General features: G+C 40.8%; 1 pseudogene; it reads left to right on the top strand.

Moving 5' to 3' along the window:
* The first annotated feature begins 19,630 nt into the window (after positions 1-19,630).
* LOC114889552 lies at positions 19,631-22,666 on the top strand (annotated as a pseudogene).
* The last annotated feature ends 229 nt before the right edge of the window (positions 22,667-22,895 follow it).

The following is a 22,895-nucleotide window of genomic DNA, read 5'->3' as shown; positions in this document are numbered from 1 at the left end:
AAAATTTTTTTTCAAAAAAATTTTTCTGAAAGTTCCAGAGAGTAAACTTGAATTTGCTGTGCCAGACAACTACTTACATAGCATTTACATTGTATTTACAACTATCTACGTACCATTTACATTATATTAGGTATTAGAACTAATCTAGAGATGATTGAAAATACGTGGGAGGATGTGCATAGGTTATATACAAATACTACACCATTTTATATAAGGGACTTGAGCGTCCATGGATTTTGGTATCCATGGGCGTCCTGGAGCCAATCCCCTGCAGATACCAAGAGACGACTATTATTTTTTAAAGAAACATACAAATGAAGACAGAATACAAAGTGAGATTACAGAAATGAAGCCAAACACTGATAACATATTGATAAAAGTGGATGAAATAAATGCATTTATTAAAGGAAAAAAATCTCAGATTGAGCCAAATACATAAACCAAGAAGATCTAGTGGTTAAAAAAATACAGGCTCTGAAGTAAAAATGCAACTTTGATTTCCAAAACAAGATCTATCCATTGTTCACCATTCATAAATTATCCTCATTTTACAAGGTGCATTTCCCCCTCTTCTCCTAGGACTGTTTTGAGTCTGTAAGCAGATAATCCATGTAAACCATGACTTTGAAGAGTGCCTCGTGTACGGTGCCCAGTCTGTAACTACCCGCCCCCAGAAGTAAAAATGGAAGTGGCCTTGGCTGTAACAGGGTGAGAGTAGTAATAACCCAAAACCAATGACTCAGAAGGACCACGACGAGAAGGAGTAGTGTCATGACAGCGTGAAAGACGGGGCCTGATGTGGTCTGCAGAGTGAGAAAAATATTTTTTTTTTTTTTTTGCGGTACGCGGGCCTCTCACTGTTGTGGCCTCTCCCGTTGCGGAGCACAGGCTCTGGACGCGCAGGCTCAGCGGCCATGGCTCACGGGCCCAGCCGCTCTGCGGCATGTGGGATCCTCCCGGACCGGGGCACGAAGCCGTGTCCCCTGCATCGGCAGGCGGACTCTCAACCACTGCGCCACCAGGAAAGCCCAAGAAAAATATTCTTGAAGGGAGTGACACTTAAGCTGAGACCTGAAAGATAAATAGGAACTAGTCAGGTAAAGAGCAAGACAGTGGAGAAGATAGAAAAAAAAGTTGTGTGTCTGGTGGGGCACGTGGCAGGGGCACCAGCTCACGTGAGCAGAACTTAAAATAGAGAAATGCCAAATAACGCAACCTCAGAAAAAAGTATCATTGGCCTAAACACTTTAGTTAACAGACGCTGTAACAAAGGGAATTTTTGTGATTCATGCATTCAATTTACTTAACAAATATTTAAGTTCTCATGTGCAAGTTCTATGTCAGAGGCAATAAATAGAGCCAAGAGATGCAGAGCCCTTGGCCTCTGGAAGCTGACAGTAGAGGGGGATGTTTTGAAAAATTAATCTTAAGTACCCTAGGTTTTACCATGAAAAATGGCAGAGTGCTATAGGAGCCCTTATTTAATTAGGGTCAAGGCAGTTGTGAAGATATTGAAGCAAAGCACGTTGCACGCAAGGATCCAAAATAAATCCAGTATGTGTGAAACAGAAGCAGAAAGAAAGCAACAGAGAGCAACAGTGAGAGTAAGAAAGTAAGAAGAGAAAAAAGCTGAGAGGCCGACAGGGCATGGTCATCCATGGTAAGGATGCTGTGATTTCCTGAGTCCATAGAAAATCACGGAAAGGGCAGTGATGAATGCATTTTGTGTATTTTAAAAGATCCCTCTGCTTACCGTGTGGGAAATGGTTGGGCGCAACCAGAAATGAAAGTTGAGATCAAGCGTATTTGTCAGGATGGGCTTAGTTGCTTAGCAGTAACAAACAAGCCCGAATCTCAGTGGCTTAACAAATAAAAATGCTTTTCTCACTCAGGCCGCACATCTTTCAAGGATTGCTTGGGGATTCTGTTGCACGTCATCCTCACTCAGGGATGCAGACCGAGAGAGTTTCCGCCGGGGAGGGTGGTTACTTGCCATGGCGGGGAGAAGGAAGCAGGGCAGATCACTCACCAGCTCTTCACAAGGCAGAGGCTACCATGTCATTTCTGCTGACATGTAACAGCCCAAAGGACATGCCTGAGTCCAAGGGTCTGAGAGGTACAATCCCATTGTTTGCCAGGGTGAAGTAGAACCAGAGAGTTGTAAACATCTTACAGACCACCACACCAATTCAGATGCAACAGTATTCTAGCTAACAGGTGACAGAGGAGCAGTTAAGTTTTTTTCTTTTAATTTTTATTGGAGTATAGTTGATTTACAGCATTGTGTTAGTTTTAGGTGTACAACAAAGTGATTCAGTTATACATATACATATATTCATTCTTTTTTCAGATTCTTATGTAGGTTATCACAGAATATTGAGTAGAGTTCCCTGTGCTATACAGTAGGTCCTTGTTGGTTATCTAGTTTAAATATAGTAGTGTGTACGTGTCAATCCCAAGCTCCTGATTTATCCCAGCCCTCCACATTTCCCCTTTGGTAACCATAAGTTTGTTTTTGATGTCTGTAAGTCTGTTCTGTTTTGTAAATAAGTTCATTTGTATCATTTTTAAATTAGATTCCACATATCAGTGATGTCATATGATACTTGTCTTTCTCTGTCTGACTTACTTCACTTAGTATGATAATCTCTAGGTCCATCCATGTTGCTGCAAATGGCATTATTTCGTTCTTTTTTATGGCTGAGTAATATTCCATTGTATATATGTACCACATCTTCTTTATCCATTCATCTGTCAGTGGGCATTTATAATTAGAATTATTAAAATTTATCAGTTAGTTGGAAGTGGGTGTTGAGGGAGGTGGAAACGTCAGGGGGCAGTCCAATCCCCTGTGATGGAAAGGGCAACTGGGTAGATGGTGGTGACATATCCCATGTTATGGGACATAGAAGATCTAGATGGGAGTGGGGGGAAACATCCAGAGGCGCCTTTGGCATCTAGATGGTACCCAAAGCCAGTGGAACAGACGAGATCCACGGGGTAGGGGAGCAGTTCATCCTACTTTAAGGCAATTCATCCTACTTTGGGATTTTATGTTTTGGCACTAGAAGTCCCATGTCATGGAAACCTCCTCAGGCCTGGAGAAACTGTGACAGCTGGTCACCCTATGAGAGAGAGTGTGTGAATAAAAGGAACACTAAGATTCTTGAGGAGGACAGTGTGAGCTGGACAGATGGAGGAAGAAGGGCTGTCAAATGATCCTGAGAAAATTAGCCATGAAGACAGAAGCCAAGTCAGGGGAGTGTGAGTCCAGAAACCGCAAGGGAAGGGAGTGTTTCAGGAAGGAGCAAGTGAGTGGTCAACGGTGGGAGATGTGCCAGGAAGTCTAGTGGGACACGGTTGGAAAGCGCCCACTGCTGCAAGATTGGAAAAGAGCTGATGTTGGGGTCTGTGGTGTTCATGCCTCCAAGCAGAGAAGCCTACAAGAGGGGAGGTCTGACACATCAGCAAGTGGTCTGGGCTTGTCCCTGCCATGCTGACCAGATGGGCCAGATAACAACTTCTCACACAGCCGACAAGAAATGGGGCTGATCAAGTTTCTTGACCTACGGTTCCCTCCACACCTCCTCTGACTCCTGAGCTGCAGAATTCAAAAAGAATCCATTGAACCCACAAGAGGAATTAAAAAAAAAAATCCTCCCTAATTATACAGCTTTAAGATACAGATGAAACTCAAAGACAGAAAGAAAACAGCCAATTTGGAGTGTCTGAAGGATTCCTTAACATAAAGTTGAACTATAAAGAAAAATTTTTTAATTTTTAATAAACATCTGATTTTTTCTCAGTAACTTTCAAGAAAATTCTGATAATGTAAAAAAAGGTGAAGAATAAAGAGGCTAGAATTTCAACAAGTTTAAAATTTTATTATAAGCTCTATTAATTGGTATAGGCTAGCTACTGAAACATGCAAGAAAAAAAAAGCTTCCAAAATTTAAGTGATTTAACCTGATAGAATTGTGTTGTTTGATCCTGAAACTGTATAATGTAGATATTTGTCAGATGGCCTTCCACGCAGTGACTCAAGGACCCAGGCCTTTTCCTAGTGGCTATCAGAATAGGAGTTTTTCGTTCTCCCCCCAAATAATTGAAATATAATACCAATGAAATCTGACAACATTTTGGGAACTTGACAAGGTAATTCTGATGTTCATTTCAAAGAAATACAATTTTGAAAATATTTGAAAAATAACGTTAATGACTGGGGACTTTACCTCCAGAAATCAAAATCAAGCTGCAATGATTTTTTTCACTTTTATTTTTTTCACTTTTTATTTACATTAGTTTGCAAAGATAGTACAGCGAGGTCCTGTGGACCTTATACCCAATTTTTCCCAATGCTAAAACCAGGAATTTGACATCGTACAATGTGAGTGTATGTAGTTCTGTGTCATCTTATCACATGTGTAGATTTGTGTAACCACCACAAAACAATCAAGACCCAGAACTTTTTCATCATCACAAAGATCTTCCTTGTGTTCCCCTCACCTCCCTACCCTCTCCCCCATATCTAATTCCTGGCAACCACTAATCTGTTTCCATCTGTATAATTTGTCATTTTGAGAATGTTATAGAAGTTGAATCATACATTATGTGACCTTTTGAGATTGGCTTTTTTCACTCTGCATAGTGCCCTTGAAATCCATCCAAGGTGTTGCCTGTTACAAGAGTTCATTGTTTTTAATTGCTGAGTAGTATTCCATGGTATGGATGTGTCAGAGTTTGTTTAACCATTTACCTATGGAAGGAAATTTGGTTGTTTCCAGTTTTGGGTAGTTACAAATATTGTTATAGTCCTATATGTCCCTGAGGCTGTGTTCTTTTTTTAAAAGTCTCTTTTCTCTCTGTTGTTCAGACTGGATAATTTCTATTATTCTATCTTCAAAGTCTCCGATTCTTTCTTCTTCTAATTCTGATGTCCAGCTCATCTTAGTTTGGCTATTGTACATTTTAGTTCTAAAATTTCCATTGGATTCTCCTTTATATCTGATATTTCTTCGCTGAAGTATTCTATTGTTCGTTGGAAATTTCTGTGTTCTTAGTATGATGAGTGATGTTTTAATTGAAACCAGGACATTTTGGATATCATGCTGGAATACTGGATCTTATTTAAATTCTTCTCTGATACCACTCTGGTGAGTGATGGGGGCGGCACCTCACTTCTGCCAGGTGGGTGAGCTTGGAAGGTCTGGCTTCTCTACTCAGCCTCCATTGACACCTGGGGGCCATAGGAGGGCCTCCTGGTTACTGTTGGGTGGGGATGGGAGGTAAGGTTCTTATGAGACCTTCCCTGACACTATCCCAGCGAACAGGGGTAGAGCACCTCATTACTGCTCCCCATATGTCCTCCACTGACATCTCATCATGGTTTTGATTTGCATTTCTGTTTGGGTTTTTTTTTTTCCTTTTTGTCTGCACTTGTTGGTGTTTCTTGGTTACTGTTTTTTTTCACTTCCAAGTCTGGGATATATAAGAAAACAAGAAAAACCCAGAGGACTCAGCACCATGTCTTTCCTTGGATCTTGAGGTCCCTAGCCAGTCTACCTTCTCTCCACCTTTGAGAGTCTTCTTATGATTCTCTTGTATAAAATCTCCAGGACTTACAGTTGTACTTAGGAGGAATGGGAAAATGTATGTCTACTCCATCTTCCTGGAAGTGGATGTCCAGGCTTTAATAGTTTACAGATGAAAAATGTGAAAGTGTTAAATGTTGCAGCAGAAATGGACAGAACAGTCAAATAGAGAAAAAACCACGCTCGGAAATCAGTAAGAATTCTTCAACAAATGTTGAAGAATTACCCAGCTAACCAAAAAAAGCAGAATTAGATCTCTGCACGTATAATACTCCAAAATGAATTCCAGATAGATTAATTGTACAATTAATTAATTAATTGTAACAGCAAAACCATATATAGGAGAGAATATAAGCACATTATATAATCAAGATAGGAATAAATTTGTAACATTTACACACAAATGATGGCTATCTTTAAAATATAAATAATTCTTATAAATCATTAAGAGAAATATGAGGACTATAAGTAAATAATCGGAGAAAGGCCCAAAGAGATTATTTGCATAAAGGATATAAGTAGCTAACCAATATGAAAAAATGCTTCCCTTCTCAAGCAATGGGGAAATAAAAATTAAACAAATTAATTATTCTGGGTTTTGGTTTGAATTGGTTCCTTTTTGGCCTGTTAAGTAGACGTTTTTTAAAAAAATATATTTTTAAATTGATTTTCTTATTGGTAACTTTCCCTGAATCAAAGAAGGACTTGGAATTAAAGCAAACTCTTCAAATCCCTAAATACATTTCAGACATATTTTTTAAATTGAAGTATAGTTGATCCCCAATGTTGTGTTAGTTTCGGGTGTACAGCCTAGTGATTCAATATTTTTGCAGATTATACTCCATTATAGTCTGTTATAAGATAATGGGTATAATTCTCTGTGTGATACAGTATTTCCTTGTTGCTTATCTATTTTGTAATTTAGTAGTTTGTATCTGTTAATCCCATGACCCTAATTTGTCCCTCCCCCCACTTCCCTCTCCCTTTTGGTAACCAAAAGTTTATTTTCTATATGTGTGGGTCTGCTTCTGTTTTGCATATACATTCATTTGTATTAATTTTTAGAGTCCATATGTAAGTGGTATCATACAGTATTTGTCTTTCTCTGACTTATTTCACTAAGTACAATATTCTCTAGGTCCATCCACATTGCTGCAAATGGTAGTACTTCATTATTTTTTATTGCCGAGTAATATAATATTCCATTGCATATACATATGACATCTTTTTAATCCAACTGTCTGGCGTTAGGCAGATGGTTTGCTTTCATGTCTTGGCTGTTGTAAATAGTGCTGCTGTGAACATTGGGGTACATGTATCCTTTCGAATTCATGTTTTCATTTTTTCTGGCTATATACACAGGAGTGGAATTGCTAGAACATACAGTATCTCTGTTTTTAGTTTTTTAAGTAACCACCATCCTTTTCCATAGTTTTTCCATAGTTTTCCATAGTGGCTGCACCAATTTTTATTCCCACCAGATATCCCATGCTCTTGGGTTGGAATAATATTAAAATGACCATACTACCCAAAGCAGTCTACAAATTTAATGCAATCCCTATCAAAGTACCAATGACATTTTCACAGAACTAGAACAAATAATCTTAAAATTTATATGGAACCACAAATGACCCCAAATTGCCAAAAGAATCCTGAGACAAGAGAACAAAACTGGAGGTATACCCTCCCAGACTTCAGACTCTACTACAAAGCTACAGTAATCAAAACGGCATGCTATGAGCACAAAAAGAGACACATAGATCAATGAAACAGAATAGAGAGCCCAGAAATAAACCCACACACCTATGGTCAGTTAATCTATGACAAAGGAGGCAAGAATATACAATGGAGAAAAGACAATCTCTTCAATAAGTGGTGCTGGGAAAACTGGACAGCTACATGGAAAACGATGAGATTAGAACATTCCATCTCACCATATACAAAAATAAACTTAAAATGGATTAAAGACCTAAATGTAAGATCTGAAACCATAAAACTCTTAAAAGATAACACAGGCAGAACACTCTTTGACATAAATCGTAGCAATATTTTCTTGGATCAGTTGCCTAAACCAAAAGAAATAAAAGCAGAAATAAACAAATGGGGCCTAATTAAACTGAAAAGGTTTTGCAGAGCAAAAGGAAACCATCAACAAAGTGAAAAGACAACCTACTGAACGGGAGAAAATATTTGCCAGTGATATGACCAACAAGGGGTTAACATCCAAAATATACAAACAGCTCATACAACTCAATATCAAAAAACAACCCAATCAAAAAATGGGCAGAAGACTTGAATAGACATTTTTCCAAAGAAGACATACAGATGGCCAAGAGGCATATGAAAAGATGCTCAACATCACTAATTATTAGAGAAATGCAAATCAAAACAACCATGAGGTAACACCTCACACTGGTCAGAATGGCCATTGTCAAAAAGTCTACAAATAACAGATGTCAGAGAGGATGTGGAGAAAAGGGAGACCTCGTAATTAGCCCTTTAAATAAAATGAAAGTGACAAAACTTTAGAAGAGTGCTCTGAGCTGTGTACCAACTTATAAACACAGTCATGGCAGGAACCACCTTAATACACTTTTTGGCAGAAATATTGCCAATAAGTATCAAAAGTAATAAAGATCATCATTCCTTCTGACCAAATGATTCCACTTTGGGGAACTGACCCTAAGGAAAAGGAGATTAACATAAAGGTTAATGGACAAGGTTGCTTATAATGTAAGCATTAATAATGGTAAAAAGTAGCAAATAACTAAAGAGTCCAACGATGAAGAATTGGTTAAAGAAATATTGGCATATTCGTAGAATAGAATACAACAGGGCTGTTATAAACCATGTTATATAAGAGTATTTAATGCCACGGGAAAATGCTCATAATTCATCATGAAATAAAAAACAAAAAGCCAATTACAAAGCAGTGTAGACGGTAATGCTATTTTAATAGGTTAAAAATGTTCAGAGAAATGGCATATTGAGAAAACACTTATTAAAATATCAGCACTTGCAAATTAGCTACTGCAACTATGATTAAGTTTTATTCACCAGCTCTCTCTATATTTTCCTATTTTCAAAATATATTTTTAAAACCATATTTTCGTATTTAAAATAAAACAAACAATGTATGTTAGGGATCTCTAGTTCTTAAAGATGCTTAGTGATGTCATCAGAGACACAGGCCCTTCTTAGCTTTTCATCCTGTCTTCCTTAGCTTTTTGGTTTTTATTTTTATGTTTGTTGCTTCATTGCTACAAGATGGCTATTGCACCTCTGGGCATCACATCAACACTCCCGGTAGAAAGAAAGACGAAGAGAGCCCACCTTCTGCGTCTCTACCTCCTTCTCATCAGTACTGTTTCCCAGAAAACCCCTCAACAGACTTGGTTAATCTCACGTGGCCAACAAAGGATGCTGAGGAATAAGTATTCAATTTTTCAGACTGCAGAGTAGATCATGACAAGAAAGAAGGGGCTGGGAATGGATGCCAAGTGAGCCAACTGCAGTTTTCACATAGTATTTTTGGGTAGAAAATTAAAAGCACGTTTTGCAGAGTGCACTGATCGAACGCAGTGACAACGAGAAATGCAAGAACTGTGTTTTGCAGGCACTGGAAAGAGCATTTGTGACATCGGACCATTAAAAGGAGCGAGGGGATGTACTTACAAATTATCCAGGCTCTGATCCCTCCGTGGCGGGGGGTGCGACACTGTATATTGCATGTCTTTTTATTAAGAAAAGATGAGAAGCTTGAAGTCAAGCACATACGTCTCCACCATAAACTCTTCCACGGACACTTTGTTGTAAGCGACAGGGAAGGGTGCTTTCAAGCTGTGTTTGGTTACATGAAACCTGAGTCAGCTATCCAGTGACTGCAAAAAAAAAAAAAAAAATCACCGAAAAGCCGGATTGGTCGTACAGCTGAAGGCAGCAGCAAGCTGTTGGACAAAGAGGAAAGTCAGGGGGTCGGGAGATCTGAGGGATCCATCACGCTCTGCCGCTAAACAGCTGTGGGCCGTTGGACACATCAGGGGGTGAACGGAAAAGACCCTTTAAGTACTTTGAGCACGAGATGACTAGATCCTATTCTAATTGCTATCTTCTGAAAATGAATAACTGCAAAGGTAATGAATCTCTCAAAACTTCTCACTATGGGGCTTCCCTGGCGGCGCAGTGGTTGAGAGTCCGCCTGCCGATGCAGGGGACACGGGTTCGTGCCCCGGTCCGGGAAGATCCCACATGCCGTGCGGAGCGGCTGGGCCCGTGAGCCATGGCCGCTGAGCCTGCGCGTCCGGAGCCTGTGCTCCGCAACGGGAGAGACCACAACGGTGAGAGGCCCGCGTACAGAAAAAAACAAAAAAAACAAAACAAAAAAAACCCCCAAAACTTCTCACTGTGAGCAGACAGGAGGGAGCACAGAGAGGTCTGGAGAAACAGAAATGTGAGGAGTCATTGGCTCTGGGTCAGCTGCCATCATTCAGGGTACATGGTATAATCCACAGGGGAAACAGAGCAGATATAAAGCCTCAGCACCCAGTAAAACTCTATGGACCTTATTTTTGTACCATCGGAGAAATGGCTTAGCAATGCAATATATGGAGCCCGCACTCCAACTCAAGACTTGGTGTCCTTGCGGATTTCATTTCACAACCTAGAAAAAAACACACCTCAAGAGTGAAGCAAATCACGATGATCAGGAAGTGGTCACTGGTAGTTACTGAAGTCTTTCAGTCCAGAAATCAGAAGCTGTACAAGGAACCCTTTATTGTTACCATGGGAACGTATCAACCTTCAGTTTTGGATGAAGGTGATGGCTGTCAGCATAGGCTGTGATGGAGTTGGAATTCTTCCTCCACCACTTAGAGCTGTGTGACATTCAGAAGATTACTTAACCTCTCTGTGCCTCCATTTCTCACCTGTAAAATGGGGGCCAATAATGACATCCACTCCTTAGAAATGGGTGAAATTTAAAAATTTTAGTTTAATGCCTGGTCTCTAGATAGTGATTGTCAGGTAAATTTTAATTCTTCAAATAAATCAATGAATTTGCAAATAAGCTTATAAGCTGTTATGTACTTAGTAACTTGTGGTGGGTTTTTCACTTGGGGGGGATAGAGTTTTTTCTCTATGCAGAAATGTACAGAAATGGCAGAAGTAGGAAGTTTACCATAAACCTTGGGGAAGCTTTTAATAAAATTCATTCCAGAGCACATGTGCAGTTTTGCAAACAGTAGTTGCCTAAGGTCCTGAGCTGCTCCCTAAGGCAGTGACCTCTACTTCTGGGAGGAAAGAACAGAATAAGAGAGATATAAAGTCTGGACAAAGCAGGAATAGAAATGTATCTTTGGATTTGGCTCGGACTGTATCTTTTGGCAAACGCTGACAATTTAACTGGAAACAAAATTGGAAAGGTTTCCAACTATTGTCTGTTCCTGTTTCCCTTGTTGGAAACCTCTCCTGGGTCCTTAACAGGTGGTCTACTTCCAGTCCCCAAATGTGAGGTATTAAAATAGACTTTCAAATCAGTGGTGAAAAGCTAGGTTGTTCATTAAATGGTATTGAGACAGCTGGCTAACCATTTGGTAAAACAAAGTTAGAACCCTATCTCAAACCAAAATAAACCCCAACTGGGTTAAATATTTAAAGAAATAGAGACATGAAAATATCAGAAGAAAATACAGGTGAATAACAATGGAATGATATTATGGGAAAAGGCCTTATGACTATAATACTTAACAGAAATTATCATGGGAAACATGATTGTTGGCTGAATAAAAAAACTGAAATGTCCCTTTCTAAAATTTATCAGCAAAATAAGGAGAACAGTAACTGAAGAAAAATAATTTCAAGATATCAGGTTAAGAGGTTATGAGCCTCAATACAGAATAAACTTTTATAAATGAATTAAAAAAGAGATGACCTGTTCGCTTCTCCTCCCCCTATCCTAATGTGATCATGGCCATAAAAAGAAGAAAGACATATGGCTAATAGACATGAAGAAAATTCAGCCACACGTGTCATCAGCCACTTTTCTTCTATCAAGTTGTCAGAGCTGAAGGACAGCAGCTCTCCGTGTCAGGGAAAGCATTGCCGGGTGATATGCAGATGTGTGCATGGACGCTGGCAGTGTAAATACACAAAAACTTTTTGGAGACCTAATGGGCCATTTAGATCATTTTTTTAGAGAAAAGTCTTTGGCAACTTTTCATATTTATCCTTAGAAAATGATCAGGGACATGCCTGGAAATATAGATCAAGGATGGTCATTGCAGCAGAGTTGGGAATCTCAATATAGAAAGTTAAGGAGACATCTGTCATCTGAGGCTGGTTAAGAATGAAGATTTAGTTTCCACAATGGAATACTATGAAACTGTTTTTTGGGTTTTTTTTTTGCGGTACGCGGGCCTCTCACTGTTGTGGCCTCTCCCGTTGCGGAGCACAGGCTCCGGATGCGCAGGCTCAGCGGCCATGGCTCACGGGCCCAGCCGCTCCGTGGCATGTGGGATCCTCCCGGACCGGGGCACGAACCCGTGTCCCCTGTATCGGCAGGCGGACTCTCAACCACTGCGCCACCAGGGAAGCCCGAAACTGTTTTTTTTTTTTAAGTGATGATACAGGATTACATCACAATTTTAAAAATTATAAAACAAGAGTAGAGTATAAGTCATATTTGTATCAAAATTTATATCTCGCTATGTTTAGCACATTAACACACATACGTGGAAGAATATTGATGAATGGCTTAAAACGATTGTCCTCCCAGACCTGTACTCCTCAATTCTGTCACGATCAGGAAAAACAAGGAATGACAGAGAAACTGTCACAGACCAGGGGGTGCCTGGGAGACATGACAGCTATGTACAGTGTGGTGCCCTGGACTGGATCCTGAACAAAAAGAGGACATCAATGGAAAACTGATGAAACTCAAAGTTTGGAATTTATTTAAGCGTAATATACCAACATCAGTTTCTTAATTTTGACAAAAGCACCACAGTCATATAAGGTGTGAACAATGGGAAAACTGGGTGAGGGGCATGTGGGAACTCTCTATACCATCTTGGCAGTTTTTATGAAAATCCAAAATTTTTCCAAAGTAAAAAGTTTATTGAAAACCTCAATACATTTTCAAATAAGGGTATATACCTAAGGAGTTGGATTGGGGTGAGAGACCTAAAGAATTTCAGATTCTACGTGTATAAATTTTTGCAGTGACTATGGATATTATATAGTGAAGGATAGACAGATTTAACAATAAAATGATATTATAGAAGTATATTTGTGAACATGGAATAATAAGAAAAAAACAAATTATAATACAGCATAATGCTATTGAAATGTTTTTAAGTTGGTGGTTTGTTTTTGCCTACTTTTATTTTCTAATTTTAAAAATATGTATTACTTATAGGATACAGATTAAAGTTTAAAACATCCCTGAAGGCGATCATGGGGCAGGTGCAGTTCTCAAATCTCTGGTCTCATGAGTTCGAATCAGGGGTTTCCTGATCATGTGCCTGGTCCTTGGAAATTTGGGGCCACAGAAAGTGTGTCTCTTTCTTCTGGTGATAGATTTAAATAAATATTCCTTTAATTATGATCCAACATATCTTGTCTTTGCTTAACACAGTCCATTCAAGACAAAAGGGTAAAGATGAGAGTCTCTATACAAGTAAAAAGAAAGAGAGAACAGGAAACATTATTTCCCACTGGGTTGGTTATTTACATGATTTTCAGAGAAAATGACAGCAGGCTGAATGAGAGAAAAAAAAAAACACAAGATCAGTAAACTTAAACACTGTTATTAGAAAACTGAAGACAAAATGTAAATAACCATTTTGCCTGTTTCGTGTTTATCACATAATCACAGCACTGCCGTATTTGGAATAAATAGCATAACATTTGAATGCAAATGTGACTGATACTTACTATAATATTTTGGACATGGAATCACATACTGCAATCTTTTCATATGCCTTACCCAGAAATGAATTTGCTGGATGACTTCCAAGCTGTAATTTGGACTTACAGGACTAAATGCCACGTGACAGTTGAGTCCCCAGTAGCTTTTAAGCTCATGGAGATTAAGCAACAGCGGATGAAAGTGTGTTCAGAAGCCCAGAGACCCATCTGCCCGGATCCCTACCCCCATGGGCCTCCCACTCACATGGGCCGTATTTCAGAATTCATTTCTGTGTGTCTCAGAGACCTTTTGGTTTTCAAGGGCCTTCTCATGAACACAATGGCTCTTGCCTGCTCGGGGTTACAGACAAGCCAACTGGCAATTATACAAGAGTGCAAAAAGTACTGTAATTGGTGAAAACCTAAGATTTCACAGGAAATCAAAAGAGAGACACCTTGGAATCTAGACACCTGGACACACAAAGGGCTTGCCAGTGTAAGGGGTGCATCTACCATGAGGCTTGAAGGATGAGTAGCCATTTCTCAGGTGAACGGGGAGATCGGTATTCCAGGCAGAGGTGACGGCGTCTGCAGAGGCCACTCAGAAGATGGGAGAGGGCCCAGAGGTGGGGCGGGGCTGACGAGGTGGAGTAGAGAGTGCCAGAGGGAAGGGTGAGAGCTGGGGCCAGAGGGAAGGCAGTGGTCCCACCCTGAGAGGCCTTGAAAGCCATATTGGGCAGGTCGGATTTCATCCCAAGGGTGTTTGGGGCTGAACCATGTCCCTGCACCGCTTCCCCAAATTCATATGTTGAATCCCTAATCTCCAGGACCTCAAAATGTGACTGTATTTGGAGAAAGGGTACTTAAAGAGGTAATTAAACTAAACTGCAGTTATTAGGGTGAGTCCTAACCAATGTGACTGGTATCCTCATAAGAGGAGATTCAGACACACAGCGGGAAGACCGTGTGAAGACACAGGATGAAGACAGCAATCTAGCAGCCAAGGAAAAGGAAAGGGCTCAGAAGAAAGCTCTGCTGATACCTTGATCTTGGACTTTCAGCCTCAAGAACTGTGAGAAAATCTGTTGTTGAAGCCCGCCAGGCCGTGGTATTTTGTTATGGCCGCCCGAGCAAACTCATCAGTACTAAGGGCAATAAAGTGTTCTAAGCAAAGAGGGGGAGGATGGTTAGACTTATCTTTTGAAAAGTCACTCTGGCCGGTGGACAGAAGGGGTGAATACCTGCAGTGATTCGTGCAGGCTGAGCTTAGCACGCACCGCAAGGGGCACCTTCTAAATAGACAACAGCACGAGTCGCGTGTCCACAGCTTGTATAACACACAGTTCACAACTGCACACCCATACGTGGCCATGATATCAGGAGATAGGTAAAGGAATGGAAAGAAGTGAACAGGTTTGAGACAGATTCAGAGACTAGACTCAGTGGTTTTTGAAGATTGGTTGGATGCCAGCAGTGAGAGAGAGGAAGAAAAAAAGGATAAAGGTGTTTTCAGTCTTGGGAAGCTGGGTGTATGGGTGCACCTGCCAACCACATAAGAAATCGAGAAGGAAGACCTGCATTGGAGAGGATGATTGAGTCAGTTTTGGCTTCAAGTTTGATGAACCAAAGGAAAGTAGTCCAAGTGGAGCTCTTCAATAGGGAATTGGGTGCATGAAGGTATGAACTTGCACACGCATCACAATTGGAAGCCCACTATTTTTTTTTTTTTTTTTTTTTATTACGCGGGCCTCTCACTGCTGTGGCCTCTCCCGTTGAGGAGCACAGGCTCCGGACGCGCAGGCTCAGCGGCCATGGCTCACGGGCCCAGCCGCTCCGCGGCATGTGGGATCTTCCCGGACCGGAGCACCAACCCGTGTCCCCTGCATCGGCAGGCAGACTCTTAACCACTGCGCCACCAGGGAAGCCTGGAAGCCCACTATTTTAAACCACGGAGGTTGGTAAGAACAGAAGGAATCATATGTAAAATAAGAAAACAGTATAAGAGAAAAAAAATAAGCATGACTTTTATATCCAGACTCCTAAGTCAGAGGCTCATTATGGGAATGAGGTGGCAAAACAAGAAAAGTGGCGTCCCCTGTTTCCTTCTCTTCTACCCACCTCCTGGTTCCAGGCATGGTCAATCAGCTCCTCACATCCGTCTTCTCGAGGCTTGGGTTGCTTGGATCCAGAGAGCGTGCTTGAGTGGATTCCCTTACTCACTCAGCAAATACTAGGCAGCTACAGTGCGTCATGTACATGCTAAGCTTCTGTTGGTCAATAAAAAACATCATATGGCTCCCCATTCTCAGAACAGTCCAGATCCTTGGTCTGTTGCAGGCACCCCTAGAATTGTAACTCTACTGACAGCATGGAAGAACAAGGCTGTCTTTGTTGAATGCATGGCTGAATTCGCTTCAAGAATACATGTAGCACAGGGAGATCAACTCGGTGCTTTGTGACCACCTAGAGGGGTGGGATGGGGGTGGGGAGGGAGGGAGACGCAAGAGGGAGGAGATATGGGGACATATGTATATGTATAACTGATTCACTTTGTTATAAAGCAGAAACTGACACACCATTGTAAAGCAATTATACCCCAATAAAGATGTTTCCAGATTTCCATGGTTGAATATGGTATTAGCTGTGGCTTAGTCATATATGGCCTTTGCTGTGTTGAGTTTTTCATCATGAAAGGATGTTATATTCTGTCAAATGTTTTTATGCATGTATTGAAATGACCATGTGACTTTTATCTTTCATTCTATTAATGTAGCAGATCACATTTACTGATTTGCGTATGTTAAACCATCCTTGCATCCCAGAAAAAAAAAAAAGAATACATGTAGATCTGGAAAAGATGAAAACAAGGCCACTCACTGCCCCTCCCACTTTATTGCCACACATAATCAAGGACCGACCATAATATCGCTGAGGGTGGTACTTTGCATTTGGCATTATCTGAGCTGAAGCTCAAATAGTGCTAGTTATCACACACTCCCCAATATCTTTTTAAAAAATTCATTATAAGCCTGAATGCTTTTGTCTAGTTATTAGGGAAGCTGGGGTTAGTAATTAAGCTTGGCAGCAGGACAAGCTAGGACAGAAGAGGCTGCTTGGCAACCACAGCTGACTGCCTGGTTTGGACATACCCGGGAGGAACTTCGTGGGGACCACCTGAAAGTAACTGATGGACAAAGGAGAGGAGGCTTTGTTGTTGCTTGAGCTCAAAGGATTACAATTTGGGCACAGATAGAAATGCAGTCCTGTTACCAGCCCTGGGCTGGTGAGCTCCAGAAACGTTCGGGCAACATGAGATAAGTATACAAATATTCAGATCCTTCTGGGAACCTGGGGTAAGATTGTCTTGCTTCTGAGAAAAGAATACTTGTAACATGAAATAATCCTTGATGTTGATGTTTGACTTAGGATGACAATTTGATCAGCTTAGTAACTCCATCAGGAGCAAAAAATTCATATGCAAGAGATTATAGGCAAGCAGGAAGCTTTAGTCTTTTGGCAAAAGGGACGGGAACCAGTCAGCCATGACCAAGAAGTCAACAATCCTTAAGCAAGTTGTAAAATCCAGTCTGGAAGCCTGGGGAAATCCACAATTAGTCACCCAATCATGTCCCTGTGAAGAGATGGTGACACCAAAGGAGGAAATGGACTTGATGGGAGAAGAGGTTTGAAGTGATTTCTTCCAACTCTGGTTAAATTTGATTCTAGAGCTTTACAAGGGACCATTTCGAGTCCTTTTATTGTTTCATTCTTGTTCAATACAATTTCAGTGCAAATGAGAAATTAGCTAGGGCTAGGAAGTCTTTGGTTATAGAGGTGTGAGAGGTATAACAAAATTCTACCCTGTCAGTAGGGAGAAGAAAAATTCACAAGTTAAAATTAATTCTAGGAAACATATCTACATAGATGGATGTGCCAATACCCGGTGTTCACCTGCCTTGTTTTCTCACCATGCTTTACTGGAGATAAGCTGCCTGAAAAACAGCCAGATGACTTTACTGAGTGCACTGAGACTCTGCATCCAGTCCCTGCAAATCAGTTAGGGGCAGGACAAAGCTGACCATGAAAGGCCCATTCATAGCTGACAAATTCTTCTTCTGCAACTCAGCAAGCCTGCAAGTTTGTGCTTCTCAACTGTAATGTGCTTACAGATCTTCTGGGGGGTATTGTTAAAATACAGATTCTGATTCAGAAGGTCTGAAGTGGGACCTGAATATTTGTGTTTCCAGATGATGCTGTTGGCCCATGTCACACACTAGCAAGTTGACTTTTCCTATAACATCCCATAGGTGGAGCAAAATCGCATTACCCCTCCCCCCTAGAACTGCAAGGAGAAAATCAACAGCTACAGGGCAACGATTTCCCTCGTGTTACGCATGGATTTAATTCTAGGCTGCCTTCACATGATGGATGAACCTTACAGATCATTACCAATTTAAAGCCAAAAGACATCGATGTCGACTTTTGTCATCCCTGTTACCTGTCAACGATTGTAAAACACCATGTTGTGAAAGACTGAATTTACTCAGAGGTCCACGATTAGTGGCAAACTGTCCATGTTCAACATCGAATTTCAAACCTGAAATTTAAAAGCTGAAAATGCATGAGAGTCATATGACATCCCTTCATGGAAGAGAGAGTGCTTCACTAGGATTCCAGAGGCTTGAAATAAAGTCTGAGCTCTGTCATTCACTTGCTGGTGACTTTGAATAATGCCGTCCGCCCTTCCGAGGCTCAGATGTGACATGAATAGTTGTTGGGTGACCATGACATATGAAGCAACCCAAAATGGCTGCCTTTCTGCTAAGTAAGCATCAGGACCACATAGCTTCTCAGTGGTGAGACCCTCACAAGCCTGGTTTGAGAATTCTGATGTGGCTGCAGGCAGACAACAGTGCTATGGGACCAGCACCAACTGGGAATGGGGGCAGCTGTCCTCTCTAACCCCAGTGTCACGTGCTGAGGTGATGCCAACATTCTTCTCCTCCATCACATCCTCCAGAGCTCATCCTTGTCAGGATGTACTCAGATCTGTCTCCGAGGAGTATCAGAGTACCTCCTGTCTCCTGTCATTGTTGCAGGAATTTAGGACTCACCCTGCTAGAAAGTCTGGTGTAGACAATTCTGTATAGACAATTGAAGAAAACTCAGTAACCACATTCCCTACTTACAGCCACTTCTATTCTCTAACCTGCTTTTGGAGGTTTCCTCCGCTTTTACTCCTTCCTACTCTCTCTTTGCCCATATCGGCTACCCAGTCCTATGGACTGTAGGTTCCAATCAACCAGCCTCAGAGCTCATTATTCTGGTTGCAAGTTGCCAATCACACCAGTTCCTCAAACTTTCTGTTTTTTTTCTCTTGGTGTTTGTACTTCTCCATCATTCCTCCTGTGGTTTCCATGTTTGGGATGAACAGATACACGCTAGTATATATAAAAGAGATGAACAACAAGGAACTTCTGTATAACACAGGGAACTATATTCAATATCTTGTAATAACCTATAATGGAAAAGAATCTGAAAAAGAATAGACAGATAGATATGTGTAACTGAATCACTTTGCTATATACCTGAAAATAACACAACATTTTAAATTAACTATTTTTTAATATTTTTTAAATGTTAAAAAAAAAAAAAAGCATATTACTCTACCCAACTGAAACTTATTCAGCATCATCCCGGCTGTGGGATGTCCTGGTTTGTCCAGGACAGTCCTGGTTTACACCTGTTGTCCCAGGTTAGTAATTAGTTGAATCCCCTTTTACTCTCAAAAATGTCCCAGTTTAGAAGATAAACTATATAACCACTCTATGTGGGAGCAACTCCAGCAAGATGAAAAAGTCAACCAATGCCAGAGAGGATGAAACATTCATAAACATGGTCGACACTAGCTATGGTGTGAGCAGAAAATTCACCAAAAGAAATACAGGTAGAAGTCTACATCACACTGATGAATATGTGCTCCTGGGCCAGACTTCATTGCTTTAGGTACAAGATGCAAAAAAACCCCCCCAAAAACAACTTGTACTTCATGAGCAAAACTGTGAGTTGTACTTCTTAAGAAAGAGAGAAAAATAATATAACAAGACTTATTACCAAGCAAATAGATCATCAAAATGAACGTCCACAATTCTACCTTGGTAGAAACCACTGGGGATAAGCCTCCAGCAGTGCAAGGTGGGCAGCATGCAGGACCCTGTGGAAGGACCTGAGGCTTTGGGATAAATCAGACCAGAATTAGGATACTGACTTCTCTTTGAATGCTGTGACCTTGGGCAGATGGCTTCATGTGTCTGAACCTTTGTTTCATCACTTATGAAAGGAGAGAGTTCAATTAGCCATTGGTTTTCAAACTAGGCTCTGCAGGGCCCAAGGGTTTTGCCTTTCAGACCTGTGGTGGGGTGGGGGGGGGAGGAAAACTTAAGTTTTCCCACCACTTGTACGTGTTTTATATCAAGCAGTGAGCTCTCTTAAGATGTTTTAAATTTGATCTGAGATATTAATTTGTTTGAAGAAAAGAGTTTGTTGCAAAAATAAAATGTGAACACATACGGGTTAGATGGTCTTTAAGATCTCTTCCCAACTCTAGTAGATGTGGTTCTGAGGCCTTGGGTAATGTCAGCGGTTAGTGAACTGACAGATGGAAGTGGCCAGAAGATTCCTCTGATGCCTGCAGAGACTTGCTTTTAAGGGCAGACCAGATGGGCCTTAATGTGCGCACTGCTTTATTAGGGAGGCTGATGAAGACCAGGGTGTGTCTGAGGGACGTGTGTTTACAGACACATGGAGGTGTGGCTGGGAGATGTCTTAGCTGGAGAGGAACATTCCTAGGCCTCTGAAAAGTGTTCCTAAAAGTATCCTCCATTACTCATAAAGATCCAGAGATTCTAAGTTGGTCCTAGACTGATTCTAGGTTATTAGGAGAAAGTCTGGTGTCTGAAAATTATTGCCAGTATCTTCAAAATTCTTAATAATTGTAATAAGGAAGGAAGGAAGGAAGGGAAGGAGGAAGGGAGGAAAGAAAGGAAGGAAGGAAGGGAGAAAGAAAGGAAGGGAGAAAGAAAGGGAGAAAGAAAAGTCTGGTATATTCTAGCACTTCAGGGCATTGGGCAGCATATATAAATTTAAAGAGTAAAACGTCTTTTTTTCTGGAGTAAAAATCAGAAGTCTACACATTTAAATAAGACACATTAATGAGGACAAAGGTGGATCAGGGGACCATGGTCTTTTTCCCACATGCTGCATATACCAGGAATCAAGAGAAAAAAAGTAGATAATGGTGAGTGTGTGACCGAAGTGCTTTTTTTCACTGACCTGGAAGAAAATGCAATCTTGAACCAGAAGAAAAATACTAGCATCACTAAGGGGCTTTGTGTCCTGGCTAAAAAGTCAGATATACCTTGGGAATCCAAATTTAAACCTGGGAGACTGGTTTCCTTTTCTCTGTAAAAGCACCAGATAAGAAGTCAGGCTTCAGACTGAACTTGAATGAAAATCACTTGTGCACTCTTCTTTCTGTCTTAATCAAACAAATGGGATTCCTTACATTTTATGTGCTATTCGTCTCATATCTGAAATACTTTTAAATTCTGGTTAGATTTGGAGTTGGTTTGAATCTAGTCTTGATCATTTAAGAATGATTCAGTTGGTTGCTGTTTCTTATTTCATTAGACTTCTAATCATGCCATGATGCTGTTTTTAAGAATATCCAGGGATTTCTACTGCCTAAGAGATAAAGCCCAAAGTCTTTACATTAAAGACTTCCATTATCACACACCAGCTTACTTTTTCAGTCTCGTGTCTTTATGATCTAGAAGCACCAGGTTACCCACTAATGGCCAAGCACATCGTTTGCCTTCTTCCTACTGTCCATTCATGTACCCTCAGTACTACCTCGTTCGTGATGCTTTCCAGATACCGGAGCCCCAGGCAGAACGAATCACCTTCCTCTGCTCCTAGAATCCTCTGCTCCCATTGTTGGCCCAGTAGGGATCTCACTGGTCCTCAGAAGCCACGGGTGTGACTCTCTTGTTGTAATAGTCAGTGACAAGCATTAGGGTAGGGACTCTGCCTGTTCCTCTTTATAAGTCTGGCATCTAGCACAGAGCCTGACACATGGTAGTTGCTCAAGAAATCTTTGTAGAAAAAAAAATGTTTCTAATGAGTGAATTCTCAATGGCATCTAGACATTAGGGGACTGAGCAGTTCTCTACATGGTGGATCCTTCTTTTGTCTGTTTTAAATGTATAAGCTTACTTACTAGCTGTAAAATGAAGAGTACTGTGGGTCTTTTGAAACTAAATCTTTCCAGTTTAGGATGACATGTTTCTGGTTTTGGTTTTTTTTTTCTAGGTGGCTTTTTAAATATTTTATTTTTAAAAAATTTTTATTCAAGTGTAGTTGATTTACAATGTTGTGTTAGTTTCAGGTGTACAGCAAAGTGAATCAGATATATAGAGATATAGATATCTGTATATCTATAACTATAGATATAAAAGAGCCCAAGGAACCGCTCCCACCCTTGAGTGAAGACTTCCTCCTTAATGCTTTGTCCAAGGACTTCAGCGTTCCCCCAAACACTTCATCTCTTCAATTTGAAGATGCTAAACTTTCGGCTGTCATCTCTGAAGTAGTTTCCCCAACCCCAGCTCCACCCACCCACTATGCAGGTCCGCCCCCTGACACTCCGCAGAGTGATGACAAAGAACTTGACGATGCCCCGGATCAACTTTCTGACAGTCTCGGGCAAAGACAGCCTGACCCAGATGGGAACAAACCCCCTAGAGGATAAAGTCCAGGCAAAAGCGAAAGCTGAACACAGAGACAAACTGGGATAAAGGGATGACACCATCCCACCTGAATATCGACATCTCTTGGATGATGACGATGCGGTCGAATCAGCGACACCACCTACAAAGAAACCTGAGGCATCAGAGAAACCTGCAGATGCCCAAGACCTCACTGATGCCCTCTCAGGGGACTTTGACAGCTGTCAGTCAACTACAGAAACCTCAGAGAACACAGCAAAGGACCAAGACAAGAAAACTGCTTCCAGCTCCAAAGCACCCAAGAATGGGGATAAAGCAAAGGATTCTGCAAAGGCAAAGGAGGAAGCTTCCAAGCGAAAAGCTGGTGGAAAAAGTACAAATTAAAGTTCACACTATTTGGTATCTGCATATTAAAATCTTCATCTGGTAGATGGTGACTTTTGAAGAACAAAAGGCTTTGACAGCAGAAATATTTTCTGAGTGGCTTCTAGACAGTGGTATTTGTTGAGTCTTTTGACATCCTAAACATTGTTTGTTATTCTTTTCCTGAAAAGAAACTGAATTTGTCTGGTTCACCTGTGTTATTCTACTGAGTATTGATAAACTTTGAATA

This window comes from Monodon monoceros, unplaced genomic scaffold (assembly GCF_005190385.1).
Source record: "Monodon monoceros isolate NGI ecotype Baffin Bay Population unplaced genomic scaffold, NGI_Narwhal_1 Super_Scaffold_9, whole genome shotgun sequence".
Classification (NCBI taxonomy): Eukaryota; Metazoa; Chordata; class Mammalia; order Artiodactyla; family Monodontidae; genus Monodon; species Monodon monoceros.
The sequence above is the reverse complement of the archived record's forward strand: the minus strand, read 5'-3'. Positions and strand labels throughout refer to the sequence as shown.